Source organism: Vulpes vulpes, chromosome 12 (genome assembly GCF_048418805.1).
Source record: "Vulpes vulpes isolate BD-2025 chromosome 12, VulVul3, whole genome shotgun sequence".
In the NCBI taxonomy this organism is placed as follows: domain Eukaryota; kingdom Metazoa; phylum Chordata; class Mammalia; order Carnivora; family Canidae; genus Vulpes; species Vulpes vulpes.
This window is the reverse complement of record NC_132791.1, coordinates 54783850-54804754: the sequence shown is the minus strand read 5'-3', so window position 1 is coordinate 54804754 and position 20905 is coordinate 54783850.

Sequence of the window (20905 nt, the reverse complement as noted above, 5' to 3'; positions counted from 1 at the left end):
AGCCATTACTTCTTTGAAAAGTAGTCACATGCAAGATAACCTATTTTCATTTCTTATTACCATCTAACGGTATTTGTGAATGGTTTTAATGTACCATGGTTCAGTGAAAAAATGCTTTAGGGAATGATACTAAATAAAGGAAATGTGTTGCTCTTATGATAGATATAGAAATTTTCCACTCGAGACCATCTTTTTCTGTAGTTTGCTTTAAAAATGGTTGACTGTAGGGATCCCTGGGTGGTGCAGCGGTTTAGTGCCTGCCTTTGGCCCAGGGCGCGATCCTGGAGACCCGGGAATCCCATGTCGGGCTCCCGGTGCATGGAGCCTGCTTCTCCCTCTGCCTATGTTTCTGCCTCTCTCTCTCTCTTTCTCTCTGTGTGACTATCATAAATAAATAAAAATTAAAAAAAAAAAGGTTGACTGTAAAACTTACCACAAGTTGACTGCTGTGTATATTGTCATTGGGTATTTTAATTTATTTTAATTAGTGTAGTTAACATACCGAGTTATTTTCGTTTCAGATGTACAGTATAGTGATTCAACACTTCCATACATCATTCATTGCTTTTTAAAGATGAGCATTCTCTTAATCCTCTTTACCTATTTCAGTCACCCTCATACCCTTCTGGTAACCCCGTTTGTTCTCTATAGTTCATAATTTGTTTTTTGGTTTGTTTTTCTTTTTCTTTTTCTTTTTCTTTTTCTTTTTCTTTTTCTTTTTCTTTTTCTTTTTCTTTTTCTTTTTCTTTTTCTTTTTCTTTTTCTTTTTCTTTTTTTCTTTCTTTCTTTCTTTCTTTCTTTCTTTTTTGCTTGTTTGTTTTATTTCTTAAATTATATATTTGAGTGAGATCATAAGGTATTTGTCTTTCTCTGGCTTATTTGGCTTAGTATTATACTCTCTGGCTCCATCCATGTCATTAAAAATGGCAAGATTTTACTCTTTTATGGCTGAGTAATATTCCTCTGTGTGTGTGTGTGTGTGTGTGTGTGTGTATACTACCCCTCTTTATCCATTCATCTATTGATGGACACTTGGACTGCTTCCATAGTTTGGCTATTGTAAATAATCCTGTAATAAAATAGAGGTGTGTATTTAGTAGTGTTGTATTCTTTGATTAAATAACCAGTAGTGTGATTACTGGATAATAGGCTACTCTGATTTTTAATTTTCTGAGGAATCTCCATGCTGTCTTTCACAGTAACTGTACCAGTTTGCAGTTCCACTAACAGGGCATGAACGTTCCTTTTTTTTCTCCACATCCTGGTCTACACTTGTTTTTGTTATGGATATTAGTTATTCTGACAGGTGTGAAGTTAAGATCTCGTTAGGTTTTGATTTGCATTTCGCTATAATGGTGAATGATGAACATTTTTTCATGTGTCTGTTGGCCGTCTCTGTCTGTGGAAGTGTCTGTTCATGTCTCTTGCCCATTTTTAAATTGAATTATTTTGTTTGGTGTTGAGTTGTGTAGGTTCTTCATATATTTTGAATACTGACCTATATTGGATATGTCATTTGCAGATATCTTCTCCCTTTAGTAGGTTGTATTTTAGTTTTGTGGGTTGTTTCCTCTGCTGTGCAGGTTCTTTTTATTATGATGTAGTCCCAGTAGTGTATTTTTGTTTTTATTTCCTTTTCCTAAGGACATATCTAAAAAGATGCTATTAGGGTTGATGTCTGGTAAATTACTGCCTGTGCTCTCCTGTAGGATTTTTATGGTTTCAGGTCTCACATTCAGGTTCTTTTTTTTTTTTTTTAAGATTTTATTTATTTATTCATGAGAGACCCAGAAAGAGAGAGGCAGAGACACACAGGCTGAGGGAGAAGGAGGCTCCATGGAAGGAGCCCGACGTGGGACTTGATCCTGGGACTCCAGGATCACACCCTGGGCCGAAGGCAGGCGCTAAACCACTGAGCCACCTGGGGATCCCCCCACATTCAGGTTCTTAATCCATTTTGAGTTTATTTTTGTGTATGGGGTAAGAAGGTGGTACAGTTTTGTTCTTTTGCATGTAACTGTCCGGTTTTCCCAACACTATTTGCTGAAGAGACTTTCTCCTATTGCATATTCTTGCCTCCTTTATTGAAGATTAATTGACCATGTAATTAAGGGTTGTTTTCTGGGCTTTCTACTCTGTTCCATTGATCTATGTGTCTTTTTTTTTTTTTTTTGTATCAGCAGCATACCGTTTTGATTACTACAGCTTTGTAATATAACTTGAAGTCTGGAATTGTATGTCCAATTTTGTTTTTCATGTTTGCTTTGGCTATGGTGGTTCCTTTTAAATTATAGAATTTTTTGTTCTAGTTCTGTGAAAAATACTTTTGCTATTTTGATAGGGATTGTATTAAATGTGTAGATTGCTTTAGATAGTATAGATGTTTTAACAATATTCGTTCTTCCAGCCCAGGAACATGGAAAGTCTTCTCATTTCTTTGTTTTCATTTTCTTTCTCTAAGGTGTTACAGTTTTCAGAGTACAGGTCTTTCACTTCTTTGGTTAAGTTTATTCCTACTTATTTTATTATTTTTGGTACAGTTGTAGTTGGGATTGTTTTCTTAATTTCTCATCTTGCTAATTCATTGCTCGTGAATAGAAATGCTATGGACTTCTCTACATTGGTTTTGTATTCTGTGACTTTACTGAATTCATTTATTAGTTCTAGGTGTGTTATTGTTTTGTTTTTGGTGGAGTCTTTAGGGTTTTTCTTTTTTAAAAAATTTATTTATTCACTTTAGCAAGGAGAGAGGGAACACATGCATGAATGAGTGGGGAAGGAGGAAAGGAAGAGGTAGAGGGAGAGAGAGAAACTTAGGCAGACTCCCAGCTGACTGTGCAGTCTGACAAGGGGCTCAATCTCAACTCTGAGATCATTACCTGAGCCAACATCAAGAGATGGAGGCTTAACTGACCAAGCTACCCAGGCATCCCTTTAGGGTTTTCTATATACAGTATCATATCATCTGCAAATGGTGAACGTTTTACTTCTTTACCAATTTGGATGTCTTTTATTTCTTTCTTTTGTCTGATTGCTGTGGTATTATCATTATTATTATTATTATTATTATCTTTTTTTTAAGCTTTATTTAGAGAAGGCGCATATGAGCGAAGACAGTGAAAGAGGGAGAGAATCTTCAAGCTGGCCCCTTGCTGAGCACAGATACCCATGTGGGGACTCTATCCCATGACCCATGAGGTTATGATCTGAGCCAAAACCCAAGGTCCAGAATGCCTGGGTGGCTCAGTCAGTTAAGTGTCTGCCTTCGGCTCAGGTGATGATCTTGGGGTCCTGGGATGGAGTCTTGCAAAGGGCTTCCTGCTCACAATAGAGGGTCTCCTCCCTCTCCCTCTGCCTGCCACTCCCCCTGCTCATGCATGCTCTCTCTGTCTCTGTGAAATAAATAAATTGATCTTAGGACCCTGAGATCATGACCTGAGTCGGATGCTTAACCCACTGAGCCACCCAGACACCTCAAAACTTAAATAATTTTTAAATGTCCAATATATTAAACTTGCAAGTTTAGTATATCAAAATTTCATGTCTTTTATTTATTTTTTTTAAAGATTATTTATTCATGAGAGAGAGAGAGAGAAAGAGGGAGGGATTTAGAGGTGGAGGGAGAAGCAGGCTCCTCATGGAGGAGGGAGCCTAATGTGGAACTTGATCCCAGGTCCCTGGGATCATGACCTGAGCTGAAGGCAGGCACTTATCTGACTGAGCCACCCAGGCACCCCATAACTTAAATAATTTTTAAATGTCTAATAAATTAAACTTGCAAATTTAGCATATCAAATTTCGTATCTTTTAAATATCTTCATAAATAGAACATAAAATACTAATATAACAAAACTTATTATGGATATATTTAGTGGCAAAAATATTAATACTGTAGGTTTTGGTTAACTTCCTCGTTTCTATATTATTTCTGTATTTTTCCAGAGTTAGAGAATTATCCACACAAAAGGAAACAATTACTGTCTAGGCCAGTTGAGGTAGTAATTTGGTTAAAAATCATGACTGTTATTAGTAAAACTCTTAGGGTCAAAAACTATAGATTTCAAATGCATTTCTGGGCAAAGAAACTTGAGACTGATAGAGGCTTGGACCTAGATGTACCTGCCAAGGCTGAGCTGGCCGCAGTTGGGATGGATGCTTTTCTTAGGCTGCAGTCCTGCCTGTCACTCATTAGAACCTTTGAAGACCATTCCTTTCATCTACATACTAGAACACATAGGTTTTTAGTTTGATGCAACTCTCTGTATGGGTCTTTTAAATGGGTTGGGAGTAGGGGGGTGTAACAAACATTCTGGGACCCACTCTTAATACCCCCCCATTCAGGCTCCCACTTCATCCTGGTACTCTAAGCCTATATAAACCACTCATTTTAAGTTCTTTATATAGGATGGAATCTTAACCACTTAGTTCAGCTGTGTTTGTTCTCTTAACGCTCGGTCCACAGAAAGTGATTTGGAGAACAGTTTCTGCCTCTGGGAAGAAAAACTTTTTGTCTCACGAACAATGAGAAATCTGTATTGAGATGAAACATAAAGGCTGTAGTTTCCCTTCTAGAAACAGCCACACTGTGTAATGGCTCCTCTTGTCCCTTAACCAGTACAAATTTTTAGTTGGATACAGTATTATTTCTCAAAAAGTAGATCACTTGTAGTAGAATCACCTTGGACTCAAAAGAGGCCTAGATAGGGACTCATCATTAGAATTCAGTATCTGAAAAATACTGTTCTCTTTTAATTTATAATATAGAATGATACCAGTAAAAATACCGGAAAGGTTTTAAAGAATTAGGCTAGGCTAGGTGAATCTACAATTTAAGTGGAAAAAAATAAGATTACACAGAAAAATTATAAGAGAAAAGGAACTAGTTCTCTCATGTATTAAAAATATATTCTACGTCTATAATGATGAGCATTCCTTGGTGGCTCAGCCGATTGAGCATTCAACTCTTGGTTTTGAAACTCTTGGTTTCAGCTCAGGTCATGGTCTCCTGGTCATGGAATCAAGCCCTGCTCAGCGGGGAGCCTGCTTCTCCCCTTTTTCCTTTGCTTGTGCTCTTTGTCTCTCTCTCTCTCTCTCTCTCTCTCTCAAATAAAATCTTAAAAAAAATTTTTTTTTCTAAATTGAAATATTATAGCTGTGTAGTGGTCCACAACAAACAAAATAGATCCTTACCTTGGAAAACAAATTTTTCTGCCTTTTATTACTGGAGTTAAGGAGGCATTTTTTCAAGATTTTTTTTCATAGATTGGAAGTACAGATATTTTAATATATTTTTAATGAGTGTATATTTTGGTATATTCTGTTAGAAGGAAATTTGTGAAAATCTAAAATACCTACAAAAATTTAAATCTATAAACTCTTTGATCGATCACTTCCAGAAACATCTTGTAATTTATCTCACAGATAAATATTACAGGTTTTGGGTTTACTCCATCATATTCTATATGTGTGAATATACAGTATTATTCTGTGCATCATAGTTGTAGAAGTAAACAAGTCAACTTTCATCTGTTGGAGACCAATTATACTTACAATAAAATATAGCCTTTATAAATTGAGGCAGTTTTTAAAAATTTACAGATACTGCCTGATTTCCAAGATAAAGTATTAAGTGAAAAAGAAAGGTGCCAAATGATATATGCAGTCACATGAAAATATTTTTAAAAGAAAAAATATTTAAGTGCATTCTTAAATGTGTATAGAATATCTGTGAAAGGCTGCACAAGAATACAAGAAGCTAATACTAGTGACTGTGTCTCTGGAGGAGAGCTGGATGGCTAAGGATAATGGTGAGAAGATTTATTCATGATTTACTTTTACATATTTTGAGTTGTACACCATGGTAATGGTAAATTGCTGGCCCATTCAGCGTTTAAGGTAATATATTGCTATTATTTAACTAAAAAGAAACACACAAATTAATGTGTAGTACTGAGGAACAAAACAAAACCTATTTATCCTAATTTTCATCTTTATCAAATTACCAGAATCTCTAAGGGTAAGACCCGTTTCCAATTACATTAAGTTTTTTTTATTGTGGTATAAAATACATAACATAAAAATTACCATCTTAACCATTTTTAAATTTTAGTAATATTTCACATTGTTCTGAACAGATCATCATAACTTTTTCATCTTGCAAAAATGAAACTCTAATACTCATTAAACAAAAAGTTCCTTTTACTTTCTCTTGCCAGCCCCAGGTACCATCATTTTATGTTATGTTTCTTTGAATTTGAGTATTTCAGAAAAAAGTAGAATTACTCTTATAAGTGGAATCATATGGTATTTGTCTCTTTGTGACTGGCTTATTTCATTTAGCGTAATGTTTTCAAGGATCATCCCAATAACATGTGACAGGAATTCCTGCCTTTTTAAGGACTGAATAGTATTCCATTATATGTATATATCACATTTTATTTATGTATTCATTGGCTGATAGACGTTTAGGCTCCCTTCTACCTTTTGGCTGTTGTAAGTAGTACTGCTATGAACATGAGCATGTAACTATTCTTCCAGTCTCTGCCTTCATTTCATTTAAAGGTACTCAAGTGAGATTGCTGGATCATTTGGTGGTATTATTTTTCAGTTTTTGAGGAATCTTCATATTGTTTACCATAGGAGTTGCACTATTTTACAATTCTACAAACAGTGCATGAGTTCCGAATTATCCACATTCTCACCAGTACTTAATTGTTTATCTTTTTTGTTGTTGTTACTAGCCATCATAATGGATATGAGGTGATCCCAATACATGCTTTTAACAGGCATCATAATCATATATTTCTCATTTATTTAAAAAGTTCATCAAGTACGTTTGACCTAATTTCAGTTTGATCACCTCAAATATGACACGTAGTCACTTTTTAGAATTTTTTCTCAGTATACTTTGTTGTTGTAACTTGAGGTATGTGTTGTATAATCAGATACCCCTATTTTTTTCCTTTTATTTAACCAGGATTGAATGACCCCAGAACAGAGTAGGCTATATTTAACCCCAATGAATTTTATCAACTTTATTTTCACTTACATAGTTTAAATTCTAAGGTTCTATATGTTACAAGAATTCCAAGCATGTACCAGCATTAAAAATACTATGTTTTAATAGAAAACTGTATGTCTTTTCACTTTGCAATGTAGTATTTGACCTCTGTTTATTTTATTTATTTTTATTTTTTAAAGATTTTATTTATTCATGAGAGACACAGAGGGAGGCAGAGATATAGGCAGAGGGAGAAGCAGGCTCCCTGCAGGAAGCCTGATGTGGGACTCGATCCCAGGACCCTGGGATCATGACCTGAGCCAAAAGCAGACACCCAGCCACTGAGCCACCCAGGTGTCCTGACCTCTGTTTATTTTTAATTGAAAAGTTTTGCCTTCATAGTCTTGACAGTTTTGTATTAACTCTTCTCACAAAATGAATTCAGTTACAAGTTGTCTTTTAAGAGCAAGGTCAAGCAGCATTTAAGGATTTTATCCAGAGAACAAAAGTACATGATACCCTAGTGAAAAATGGAAAAGGGGGTATAAATTCTCTTCGATTTTTTTCCCTTCTTTTCCAAGAAAAATTTAGGGTCATTAGTGTTCTACAACAAAATTAATACCTGGTTAAATGTTTTCCATTTTAAGTAAATTAATCGCAGTTTTCTTTTCCTGACTTGAAGTTTCTGAAGAAATTTTTATTCTGGCATTATCATCACAGAATCACCTGTTCTACCTTGCAAGTATTTATTCTTCAGAAGTATTTAGTAATAGTATTTTAAAGTATTACATAGTAGTGTGAATATCTAGCTATAACCTACAATTACATCATAAGCATTAGAAGTCATTTAAAAATAATTTTTGCTAGACTTTGTTTCACTACTGTGCAGTTAACTTCTTTATGACTTTTTATTTAAATATTTAAACTGAGCAGTTGCATTTACTCTATTTGATGTATGAGTTGGTAAAAAAGGGTGCTCAGTGGTAGTATGGCTTGGGAAGGGTGGGGGTTTAATCCTCACTGTGGGTTTTGAGAAAAGATAATGAAATCCTTTATATCCCTTTCCATAGACATGCATTTCAAAGACTTACATTTTAATAAGAATTGGTTGTGCAGCTGCAACCCTGGCAACACGGACTATTAGAAAAGAATTGGGGCAGAATTCCAGAAATCAAGGCAGGCAATGGTCTCATGTGGAGCTGAGCTAATGAAAACTGATAAAAATACAAAACACTTAGAAGAAATAAGACCAGGCCTTTCTTTGGCATAGTGGATGTTGAAATTTTACATACTATATTTTATTATTTAATCAAAAAGCTATCATCAGTTGCTTACTCAATAAGAGTAGCTGCATTATATTGTTCTTTAGTATAAAAATATGGATTCTGGGAAGCTAATATTTCTGTGCATTATATCTAAAATAAGTAATTGTTGCTGGCCCATTCTTGGTAAAATATTGACAGCACAATGTACCAAGTTTGTTGGATTTTTAAAAACAAGATTTTAATTTTTAATAATTTAAGAAATAAATGCTCACAGTAGTTGTGAATTTCTTGCAGTTGTCTCTAAGTTCCCTCAAACAAAATTTGGAAAAATATTCTTTTCTTTCAACACTTTGACAGTGGCTGTAGAATCTGTCATTAAACCATAATTTCATTATTATTGATATTAGTTTGTGTCTGGGGTTTTCCCTCCTATTATAAGAAGTATTGCAATAAAATATTTTTGTTGCTTTTTTTTCTGGATTACTGTCAGTTACTTTTGATTTTTCAGAAGTCATTCTAACATACTACCTCTAAAAATTTTTGATACTTTCTAAATGTCCTACCAATTTACATAATCCGAATTTTTTTTGGAATGAGTTTTTTCTTTTAAGTCTTATTTGGCTCTTTTGGCTTTTAAATGTTGACTTCTTTTATCGTTAATTCTGGGAAAATTTATTCCCATCATTTCTTGACATGTTTTTATCTTGAAATGTTTTTACTTTTTCCCTTTTTCTGGAACTTCTTATCTGGATGTCTTTTTTTTTTTAATAATTATTTTCACTTCGTTCTTTTTATGGTTTCTTATTGTAACTTTATAGTACTAATACCCCAATATGGTACTGTTAGCTCCTGTCGGCTTTAAAAGTAAAACAGCTCGTGATTTTTTTTTTTTTAAGATTTTATTTATTCTTGTCTTATTCTGTCTTATGAGAGACAGAAAGAGGCAGAGACACAGGCAGAATCAGGCTCCACGCAGGGAGCCCGATGCGGGACTAAATCCTGGGACCCCAGGATCACACCTTGGGCCAAAGGCAGGCACCAAACCGCTGAGCCACCCAGGGATCCCCAACAGCTCGTGATTTTATCAGCAAAATGAGTTTATTCAAGGTTAATGGAATATGCAAGCTATGGCAAACCATAGGCAAAAAGATGGAGATGAGAAGAGAGGAATATTACTTTATTGAGAAAAGGAGAAAGCTGGGAGGGGCTGCTCTGAAGGAAAGGGCATTGGAAGAAAGCTAGAGTTGAGGGTGCTGATGGCTTCTTACTGGTTGGGGTATATTTTCTTATTGGCTGAGCTTGTTGCTAGGCAGGGTGAAATTCTTCTTTCTGCTCAAGTGGGAATGCAAGTGACTATGAATAATAGGATAGGAGAGCTTCCGCCTGTGGTGTCCCAAATCCAATTTTAATGAGCTTTTCTTCATTCAGTTCTGCAGTCACTCAGTGTGCACTCCTGGGTTGTCCAGTCTGGGCATTCTGTTTCAGATAGTGTAAGTTGTTGAATGTTTGTCTTTATTTTACAGTAGTCTTCTGTTCCAGATGCCTCTTTATTTTGTTTAGTAAGGTAATGATCCCCTGCGGGTGGGCGTGGAGGACTATTATCTGCTGAATTAATAATATGTAGTGGGAAAGACCAACAGCCAGGTATTAGTTTGTGTCAGTCCAGGTGATTTTAAGGAGTGGAAGGAGTTGAGTCTCAGTTCAGATAGCCATCCAGCACCACTAAATTGCTCTTAATTAAGTTTTCCTGTTGTTAGCTACTACATCAGGCAACTTCTGATCAGGGTTTATTTTTTAAACTCTAAGTAAGTAGTAATACTTACAGGAGATGAATACTTAATATTTGTTAGAAATAAGAAATAATACTCTAAAGAGATAATTTCCTTAAGATTTTAATTCACCACCAGATCTAGAGGGTTTTGGTGGTGTGGTGGGGAGATTTGACTGAATGGGACCCCAAAGTAAATTGCATCTTCAGTAGACAAATAAAATAGAGGGTGACGCTATAGTTTTGTGCATACTACATATTTATATTTAACCTAGTTAATAATACATTTTTAAAGTTCAAATTTGGGCAGCCCCAGTGGCTCAGCAGTTTAGCGCGCCGCCTTCAGCCCAGGGCCTGATCCTGGAGACCCGGGATCGAGTCCCACATCGGGCTCCCCACATGGAGTTTGCTTCTCCCTCTGCCCATGTCTCTGCCTCTCTCTCTCTCTCTCTCTGTCTCCCATGAATAAATAAATAAAATCTTAAAAAGTGTTCAAATCTATTTTAATTACTCTGTTGATAATTGCTATATTGCTGAGACTTCATACATGGTTATTGCTCAACAATATCTGTGAAGGGGTTTGGATGCATATTGTACTATTTTTGTTTATTTTCTGAAATTAAGGTATGCAAAATAAAGAAAATAGTATCTGTCAAAATACATGCATATACATACATACACACCTGTAGAGTGAAATCCTGGTTCAAAAATATATGCTGAAATTTCTTTTAATTGAAGTGAACACACCATTATTGTATTAGTTTCTTATGTATGACAGAGTGATCCAGCATGTTATATATATTTAGAAGTGATCACAGCAATACATTTAGCTACTATGTGTCACAGAGTTGCTACATATTAGTAACTATATTCCTTTGTGCTGTACTTTGTATACCTATAGTTTGTACCTTTTAATCTCCTTCCCTTATTTTACCTATTTCTCTACTCCTCTACCCTCTAGCAAGCACCAGATTCTTAAATATATTTGAGTTTATTTTTGTTTTGTAACTTTATTCATTCCTTTGTTCTTTTTTTAGATTCTACATAAAAGTGAAGTCATGTGGGTTGGTTTTTTTTCAGTCTGATTTACCAAGGATTTTTTGTAATTTTAAGTCATTCATTTTGAGATTATTTTTGCATATGATGTAAGAAAGTGGTCCACTTACAGGATTACTGGCTGGCTCAGTCAGTAGAGCATGTGGCTCTTGATCTTGATCTCAGGGTTGTGAGTTTGACCCCTGCATTGGACATGGAGATTACTCAGTAAAAAATATAAATAAATAAATAAATAAATAAATAAATAAATAAATAAATAAATAAATAAATAAATACGGTCCACTTTCGATCTTTTTTTTTGTAATTGTCCATTTCCCCAACACCATTTATTCAAGAGACTATGTTTTTCCCATTGATGTTCTTGCCTTATATATGAGCACCAGTAATAGGAGGCCAGGGGGAGAGAATCCTCAAGCAGACTGCTAATAAGCACAGAGCCCGATGCTGGGCTTGATCTCAGGAAATTGAGATCATGATTTGAAATCAAGAGTCTGATGCCTAACTGAGCCACCTGGGTGTCCCTTGTTGAGTCAGTCTTGGAAGAGTGTATGTTTCTAGGAATTTGTCCGTTTCTTCTTGGTGGTCCGTTTGTTGGCATTTAATTGTTCATAGTAGTGTCTTATGATCCTCTGTATTTGTGTGATACAGATTGTAATTTCTCCTTCTGACTTTGAGTTCCCTCTGCTTTTCTTGATGAGTCTGGCTACAGGTTTATTAGTTTTGTTTATCTTTTCATGGAACGAGCTCTTAGTTTTGTTGATCTTGCCTATTGTTTCTTAGTATCAATTTCATTTACTTTTGCTCTAATCTTTTTTACTTCCTTCTACTAACCTTCAGTTTTGCTCTTTTTCTAGTTGCGTTAGGGTAAGGTTAGATTGAGATTTTTCTTTTCTTTCTTACGCCTGTACTGCTATAAATTACCTTATTAGAGCTGTTTTCATTGTTTTGCAAAGATTTTGTATCATTGTGTTCATTTTCACCTGTCTCCATGTAGTTTTTTATTTCCTCTTTGATTTATTTTCTTGACCCTTTGGTTGTTTTGTAGCATGTTGTTTAACCTCCATGTGTTTTTTTTCCATTTTTTCCTTTGCTTTATGATGGTGGTCAGAAACAACTCAAAATATTTTTGAGGCATACTTATATATGTTTGCTTTTACCAGTGGGATTTTTAAAAAGATTTTATTTATTTATTCATGAGAGACACAGAGAGGCAAAGACATAGACAGAGGGAGAAGCAGGCTCCTTGCCTGGAGCCTGATGTGGGACTGATGAGCCAAAGGCAGCCACTCAACTGCTGAGCCACCCAGGCATCCCTGGGAGTGCTGAACTTCTTTAGATTTTGCTTGCCTGGAAGACTACTTCTCTCTCCCACCGTTCTAAGTGTTAACTTTGCTGTGCAGTGTATTTTTGATTTTAAGTTTTTTCCTTCCAACACTTTGAATATATTCTGCTTTTCTTGCCTGGCTCTCAAAGTTTCTGCTGAAAATCAATTTACAGTCTTATGGGACTTCCCTTGTATGTTACTATTTTTTTTCCCTCTTGCTGCTTTTTTGATTTTTTTGATTTTTAAGATTTTGTTTATTTGACAGAAAGAGAGAGGAAGCACAGCAGGGGGAACAGCAGAGGGAGATGGAGAAGCAGGCTCTTTGCTGAGCAGGGAGCCCAATGCAGGGCTCGATCCCAGGACCCTGGCATGACCCAAGCCAAAGGCAGACACATAACCAACTGATCCACCCAGGGGCCCTGCTTTTAAGATTCTCTAACTACTCAGACTTTGATTATGGTGTGTCTTGGAGTGGGTTTCTTTGGGACTTGGTCTGCTTCTCAGACTTGGATATCTGTTTCCTTCATCAGGTTAGGGAAGTTTTCACCTTTTTTCTTCAAATAGGTTTTCTGTCCTTTTCTCTTTGTTCCTTTTTGGACCCCTATAATGTGAACATTAGTATACTTGATGTCCTGGTGGTGCCTTAAGGTATCTTTGGTTTGGGGATTACTTTTTTTCTCTTATCGCTGTTTTTTTTTTTTTTTTTTTGGTCTTAGAATGCCAGAGCCGGGTTGGGGGCAAGAGGTGAAGCAGAGGGAGAGAAAGAAGCTGACCTCCCTGCTGAGGAGGGAGCCCGATTCAAGGCTCTAACCCAGGACCCTGGGATAATAACCTGAGCCAAAGACAGATGCCTAAGAGACTGAGCTACCCAGATGCCCCTCTCTTTTTGTTATTTTCACTGGGTGTTAGCATTCTCCTGTCTCCCAGATTGATGATCGATTCTACATCATTCAATCTGCTTTTCATTTCTCTAGTGTATTTTACATTTTACTTACTGTATTCTTCAGCTTTAATTTTTTCCCCAAGTATTTTCTATGGCTTTTTACTGTGTTCATTCTTTTCTTGAGTTTGGTAAGCATCTTTGGTTAGTTACTTTCAACTCTTTATCCAATTGATTGCTTATCTCTGTTTCATTTTATTCATTTTCTGAGATTTTGTCTTATTCTTTCATTTGGAACAACACCCCCTGCCTCCTCATTTGCTTTAGTCTCCGCTTGTTTCTGTTAATTAGGTAGTCAGTTACATCTCCTGATCCTTAGGAGTGTCTTCATGCAGAAGGTGCCCTGTGGGTCCCTGTAGCACAAATTCCCCCTGGTCACCTGAGGCATGTGCTCCAGGAATGTTTCCTGTGTGGTTTGCGTTTACTCTCCTGTTGTGGATGGGTTATGATTGGTGTGGACTTGCTGATGTTCAGGACTTTGCCCTGGTCTATCTCTTGCGGTCTAGCCACTAAGTGCTGCATGCATGGTGGTGAACAAGGCTGGCCTGCGGCTTATCTGGCTAAGAGGCCCAATCATGACTGCTGTAGGTGCCCTGGTATATATATGGTTGGCCTACAATGTGGCTGACTGTGGAAATAGTTCTGTATATCTGTAGATTAAAAATAGTCTCTGTGGTAAGGGTGAGAAAAATCAGCTTTTCCTTTTCTTTTTTTTTTTTTTTTAAGATTTTATTTATTCATAAGACACACACACAGAGGCAGAGACATAGAGGGAGAAGTAGGTTCCTTGTGGGGAACCTGGTGCAGGACCTGATTCCAGAATCCTGGGATCATGTCCTGAGCCAAAGGCGGACCTCATCCACTGAGCCCTTAGGTGCCCCCAAAATCAACTTTTTCTGTAAATTTTATCTTATTTTTTTGTAACTGTATTATTTGACCAAGGTCATACATCTTGCAGGTTTTTTTTTTTTTTAAGATTTTATTTATTTATTCATAGAGAGACAGAGAGAGAGGCAGAGACACAGGCAGAGGGAGAAGCAGGCTCCATGCAGGGAGCCCGATTTGGGACTCGATCCCCCGTCTCCTGGATCACACCCCAGGCTGCAGGCGGCGCCAAACCTCTGCGCCACTGGGGTTGCCCCAATTTTATCTTCTTAGTACTAAAAGTTCAGTTACACATTATTTTGTAAGGATTCCTATGGTTTTTATCTATAATAAACTTGATATGTCTTGATTGTTTTGATTTGTAATAAAGCTAATGGTGTATTTTTTGAAATCTTTTAGGTTTTTCCACCTCCACCTCTGTATAATATCATGAAAGGCATATTTTTTCTACACTAGTTTCTTTTCTCCTCCCTGTCTACGCTAAGAATAGGAAAACCTATTCCACCTTAGTGACAACTGTATGAAGACCTAAGCAACTGTTGAAAAATAATAATTAATGATTAGTTTGAGAACTGTAAATAAATTGTAGTCTGGTTAGTCTTTAGCAGTGGGCATACATTTTTTGCAGGTGTTGTCATTCATCTTTAACTTATTAATGATGTAAAATATGTAAGTAAGTTGTGATGTATATATAGCTTTCTTGTTTGTGCTCATAACTTCCATCTGGAACTAAAAAGATACTATGTACATATGTAATTCTTAGAAAAAAATTATGGTAGATATTATTGTTCTAACAAGAAAATCTTTGAAACATTTTAAACTTAGAGGACATACGGTGTCTCATGCTAGACCTTTTGTTGATATTGTTTGATGTTTGACGAGAGGAAATTTGATAACCTAGTAACATGAGTCAGTCCTTATTTACCATGTGCTAGATATGATGTTAGTCACTTTGATAATACAATTCAATGTTAATTTTTATGGTGATGTTGGGGTGGAAATATTTAAAACAGGTAAGGAGTGTGACAGAGTTCTCGTCATAGCAAATCTCGTAAAAGTTTGTCTCAGCCAAAGGACCATTGATAGCTGAGTATCTCATTTATTTAGGGAGAATACCAATTAACGAAAAGTCCTCAGGCAATTATCACAAAGCAAGTAGGAATCAAACGTAAATCACAGTGATCTTTTCTATCTGGGATGTATCTGGAACACAATTATCAAAGTCTGGTCTCTCTGCCTTACCTAGTTCTACACCCAGATAAATGACTGCAGTTTGCGCTCATTTGACTTTGACCTCCTCAGGGAATTGATAGGAGACTCCATGCCTAAGAAGCTAGAATTGCACATACTTTTCATTCTTCAAGCCTTTTAATTACCTTCCCTCAGCCCTGAGTTTGCAAAACAGATTTGGCAGCCAGTTGAGGCCGTAACTAGGTAATAAACAAGCATTCCCTTCTGAGAGTTTAAATCTCTCATACCAGGATGCCTGGTTGGCTCAGTGGTTGAGTGTCTGCCTTTGGCTCAGTATGTGATCTCTGGGGTCCGGGATCGAGTCCCACATCAGGCTCCTTGCACGGAGCCTGCTTCTCCCTCTGCCTGTGTCTCTGCCTCTCTCTCTGTGTCTCTCATGAATAAAAAAAACCTTAAAAAAAAAAAGAAACCCTCATACCTAGTGAGACCTTTTATACCAAGAAGAGAAGACCTGACTAAATACAATTTACTATATGAATGTGTTTTTAAATAATAACCGATAGATGAAGTAAGTTAGAATTGCTTATTTAAAATACATACTGAGAAAAAAAAAATAAAATAAAATACGTACTGAGGAATACCTGGATGCAGTTAAGCTCTGCTTTCAGCTCAGGGCCTGGTCCTGGAGTTCAGGGATCGAGTCCCACATCAGGCTCCTTGAGAGTAGCCTGCTCCTCCCTCTGCCTATGTCTCTGCCTCTCTCTGTGTCTTTCATGAATAAATAAAATCTTAAAAAAAAATACTGAATATCCTTTATATTATTAACCCTGTATGGCTTAGTCATACAGTAATGTATATATTTAAATTAGCTTTTGTGGAAAATATGTCATTGCTGTCAAAAGGATTAATTTAATTGGCATAAGTAACTTTTGTTTTTCTTTACCTTAATACTGGTCCTGTTCACTTTCCCTGTTAAACATAAATGATAATAAATAGACTTGTGTGTTTTTGTATGTGAACTACTACATCTAAGAAGGGAGACTAACTAGAAAAATTCTTGTCTACCTGCTTAGGTAATCATCAAGAAAGTTTATCTCTGCTCATTTCTCTGGGTGGAAAGAAAAATAATGATGTAATAATGATGATGATAATGGTAACAGAGTAAAAACAATACCATGTATTTATTTGTTTAAACTATTGTTTGCCACCCTCTGTACTTAGCAACTTAACTTTTACTTATGTAACCCTCACATTAATCTTGGAGGTAGTTAAAATTGTAAACTCCATTTTATAGAACAGAAAACTGAAACACACAGAGGTTAACTAACTTCCCCAAGTTCATATAGCTTGTAGATGGAAGAATCCAGGATTGAACTTACTAAGCTGTCTAGTTTCAGGGTCTGAGTTCTCAACCACTGTATCATACTGTCCTTGAAGCTTGCACCTCCACAGAAATGTGCAGTATAAATGTGTAGCATTCATGTGGTATGAGAATTCCAAGTGAAGGAATTAAAACTTGATTTTGTGAACTTCACTTTGTGTGGTATCTAAGTATTAGGAAATGCAACTCTTTGTAGGGCTTCTTCCTCAACCAAGGAGCACTAGACTTTCACAGGAAAAACAACTTCCCAGTGAAGATGAGCTCATAATATAATTACAAGGAAGTAGTCCAACATGAAGGAGAGTTAGCAGACAACACAAGAAGGCTAATTAGAAGATAGGAATTGATTTAACAGAATAATCAAGAAAACAGTGTAAATTGAGTCTAGCTAAATGTCTAAGTTTAAAAGATTAAGAGACTGAAGTAGGTGAATTTGCAAAAGAACCACATAGAATTTGTTAAAATGCAAATTTTGATTATTGAATTAAGTCAATAGTTGGGTGAAAATATTGATAATGAAAATTAAATTGCAGTTGAGAAACAGGTGAAAGAATCCTAAATAAGTAGAAATGAACCAAAGCTAGAGATTCTATGAAATTAGAGCCAAATGGAAAGACAAACTTCAAAGCATCCATAGGAAAAAACAAAAGTTTACACTCAAAGGACCAAAAGATCAATTGTGAGCTTCTCATTAGCAACAATAGAGGTCAGAACAATATCTGCAAAGGACTGAAGGAAAAGTCCTGCAAAAGACTGTCAACCGAGAATTTCATACTTAGTTGTTAAACTGTCATGCACAATAAGGGCACAATATAGAAATTGTGTTAACAATGTGTCTGAACAAAGGTTAAATGGGAGATTTGTTTTACTAATCTTTTATAAATTGTTTCAAAATTGAAATTTAAAAAACCCTGTTTTAGAGAAACAAATGGAAACTTATCACTTACCACTTGCAGATAATCATTAAAAGCATGAATTGAAAAAACCTTTAATGTACTTTATGAAGATGGAAGTTCATTTTTAAAGGAAGGTTTGAAAAACAAGAAACAGTGGTTATCAAATTGGTAAATGTCATAACCATTGATTATCATCATCATTCTGTATTTACATGTGCCAAGTGTTAAGTATTTTGTCCAATTCACAAAACTGTCCTATGGTATAGGTACTTAACATTTTTCTGAACTAAAGAACACCATTTTCCTTTTTGAAGGAGCTCACTCATTCACTCTCTGGCACATTGAGTGAAAAAGGAGGAAACCAAGTTCTGTCTCTGTGAAATTTGAGAATTTTGAGTAAAGAGAAAATCTTTAAACCTTTGAGAGAAGGGAAAATTTTTTACCTAAAAAGCAAATTAGAATGTCACCAGACTTCTCAGCAGCAACTCTGGAAGGAAGAAGACTGAAACAGTGCCTCTAAAATCCTAAGGAAAAGATTTTTAACTTGATACTCTGTAGTCTGTCAAATGTTAAATGAAAAGATTTAAAACATTTTCCTTCCTATGTAGTATCTCTTAAGAAGCTACTGGACTTGGAAGGTGTAAGTGAATCAAGTATTTTCACCTACAGAAAGCCACTGGAGTATGTGATTTTACAAAATAAGCTGAGGAGGACAAAGAAAAAGGAATACATAATTACTAGAAATAGGAAAGGAACTAAGGGGACATGCCTAAAGAGCCCCTAGTCAGACTTGAAGCAAGAGGCCAGGTTTTGTGAAGAAACCGAAAGCAGAAACAAACAAAAAAACACAAAGAATCAGCACATCTCCACATATGATTAGATATTTGTAAATTACAGGTCTTTTACAACTCTAAAGTATTTTACAGTTCTGATACAGGTACATAGAGAAACTAAGCAAATAAAAAAGCTCAGCACTTAATAAACTCAGGGAGTGCAAAAGATGATTCAAAAAGGGATAGCTGGGATGCCTGGGTGGCTCAGTTGTTGAGCCTCTGCCTTCAGCTTAGGGTGTGATGCCAGGATCCAGAATTGAGTCCCACATCAGGCTCCCTGCGGGGAGCCTGCTTCTCCCTCTGCCTATGTCTCTGCCCCTGTCTCTCTGTGTCTCTCATGAATAAATAAATAAATCTTTTAAAAAAGAAAAGGATAGCTGATTCTAAGAAGTTACTTGTTTCAGCAGTAGCAATTATAATAATAGAAACATTGAATATGATCCAACAAAATATTATCTAGTGATGATAGTGACAGTGACAGAGTTGAAGGGTAAGGGGTGATGTGGGGGAAAAAAAAAAAAAGACCTAGACCTATCCTAATCTATTTTAACAGAAAGTCAGATTAAATTATCTACAATTTGACTATTTAAGAAGTAGCAGTAAGTATCTTATTTATAATTAAAAGTATCAGAAGAAACATGTTAGTATGTTAAAAATGATGGCCTCTAACAGATGAAGGAGGGATAGATTAGAGATTTGTCATTTTTTTTTTTTTGGGGATTTGCCATTTTTGATAGTTTTTTATTGCTTGAATTTTAAAAAGCTATGTACTTTAATTATTTTGAATAACAGTAAAGATTTGTTTAAATGTAAGAAAGCATTGTATAAATATTGTTTTATTCAGAGAACTGCTGATAGGATAGAAATCAAAAGTATGTTCTTTGGTAAACTGTGTGGTGGTACCACCTACCAAGAAAGGTAACATGAAAATAGATACAAGGGAAAGAGCAGTGAATTTTATTTTTCAGATATTGGGTTTCAGGTAAATAAGAGATTAAATGAGATGTTCATTTGCAAGTGTATGCAAATGCCTGACTGGACTCAGGAGAAAAGTTCAGAATGTTAATAGAGACTTCAGTCCATAACCTAATATATTGAGAAGTTATGTATCACATAATTTTTTTTTCACATAATTGTTACTCCTAATCTAGGCCACTAAAGAAGTGTTTAAAGAGAGGGAATAGTACAATGGAAATGGGAGAAAGAAGAGGGGGAAGAGAGAAAATGAAAAGCAGAAAGAAGAAAAGTAGCAGGAAAGGAAAAGGGAAAAACTTTATTAAGGAAAGGGAAGGATAAACATGGCAATCATTCTCATACAAGGGGGAGAAGTGTGGGGAGTAGAGCTTGAAAGAATGGTGTTTATGAACATTACTTTCCTCTATGTTGGTATTGCAAACTCTTGCACTATTGAGCCAAAAAAAAAAAAATTATCTCCCTAAACATAATGATAAGTATGTGTTTGGTGTTAAATACTTGAGTTTTAATTAAGAGAGAAAAAGGAAGATGTGAGGGGGGAAAAGCCTGAGTAGGCTGTCAAAATACTACCTAATGAAACATAAAATATCAATGATTAATGTCCAAGTCAATTTATAAAAGTAAACCTAAGCAATACTGTATGGAAAGATAGGTTTATAATCCTGGAAGACGGTATGGCTTATTTAAGTGAAATAAACCCCTAATCTAGGATGAAAATTGATATTTGACTATATAAGATTTTAAAGCTTTCATATGAAAAGTGTAAACAGTGTTAAAGAACAAAACCTGATGGAGGGGCGCCTGGGTGGCTGTGGATTAAATGTCTGCCTTGGCTCAGGTGATGATTCTGGGACGAGCCCTGCATTGTGCTCCCCACTCAGCAGGGAGACTCTTTGCCCCTCTCCTTCTGCCCCTCTCCCCTGTTTGTGCTTGCGCTTTCTCTCTCATATGCTCTCTCAAATAAATAAAATCTTTAAGAAAAAAAATTGATGGAAAAAACACATATAAAGCCTGTACACTGAAAGCTACAAATTATTGAGTATGTCATGTGTTAATAGGTTAAAATACTGCAATATTGTTAAAATATAATTCTCCATTATGTAGTTGTTACTATAAATGCATCCCAATCAGAAATGCAGGAGACTTTTTTGTAGACATTGACACAAACTAAATTTAATGTATATGGAAATGCAAAGAACCTTGACAGTCCACAAAAAGCATAAATTATAAAAGACAAAATCTACCAACCAGACTTTATCACATTAAAAAACTAGTTGAAAGAAGTTGTTTTAAAAAAGAGAAAGCCCAGAGAGAAATATTCACAGTACATATTTTGGACAACTTGATCTAGAATCTATGAAGAACACAACTGAATAAGACAATGAAATAAA